The sequence below is a fragment of the Sciurus vulgaris genome, assembly GCF_902686455.1.
Source record: "Sciurus vulgaris genome assembly, chromosome: 5".
NCBI classification, from domain to species: domain Eukaryota; kingdom Metazoa; phylum Chordata; class Mammalia; order Rodentia; family Sciuridae; genus Sciurus; species Sciurus vulgaris.
Window position 1 is genome coordinate 133,926,214 of NC_136465.1, and position 1,111 is coordinate 133,927,324.

The window sequence follows — 1,111 nt, forward strand, 5'->3', positions numbered from 1 at the left end:
GGAAATAAGATGTCCTAAAAGTAGATTGTGCTGATTGTTACATAGTCCTGAGAATATACTAAAATTTTTGAATTGTATATTTGAAATGGGTAAATTACATGGTATGTGAATTATATCTTATTAAAGCTGTTAAATGTTTCATACCTTTAGGGTGCTTTACCATTAGCAAAGGCACTTTCCTGGACATTTCTCTAAGACAGCACAATAACCTCTGTTGCTCTTTCTTAATACTAGTTATCATTTCAACCAGTTTTTGAAGAAAGGGAACCAAGACTCAGGAGAGTCAGTGATTTGCCCAAAGTCATATTTCCAGAACTTTCCTTTTAAGACAAAAATATTAGAATTTCGAAGTTGGAACCTCCTCTTCCTACTGTATTATACAACTATTCTATTCTAAGGTTTTCCTTATACATATCCCACTTTTGCTCCTGGGCATGTACTATAATTTGGTAAAACCCAAAAGTGAATTGCTTGGCATTATGTGCATGCCACAACATAAAATTGAATTAGTTTAAGATTCGGTGAGCCAGCTGAAAAGATTACATGTAAGTTGAATAAAATAATGTTAGTATGATTCAATCTATGTCACAGGATGACTTAACTGTGAAATAAGGGACAAAAATGCTTTATTTAACTAATACTGTAAATCTTCTTTGCTTTTATAGGCATGTTTAGTATATCAAAATCCCCAAATCAAAAATCATGGCAAACTGAAAAGAGAATGAAAACAGTAACATCTTTCAATCCTTGGTTTACTGATATATAAACAGATATTAATATTTTTAGGTGTTTGTGTTAGTTTTCTCTTGTAACAAAATACCTGAGAAAAATAATTTTAAAAGAGGAAAAGATTCACTCTGACTGTTTTCAGTTTATGAAACCATTGCTGTGAGCCTGTGATGACAGAGAACATCAAGGTGGAAAGGGTCTGATGGAGCAGAGTTGCTCACTTCATGGAGACTGGGTAGCAGAAAGAGAAAGACGAGAGAGGAGGGGGAGGAAGGGACAGGGATAAGATATGGTCACCAATGTCACAGTCTTAGAGACCCACCCCCTTCAGCTAAGTCTACCTTCTACAGTTTCCACCACCTCTCAATAATCCACCTCTGAA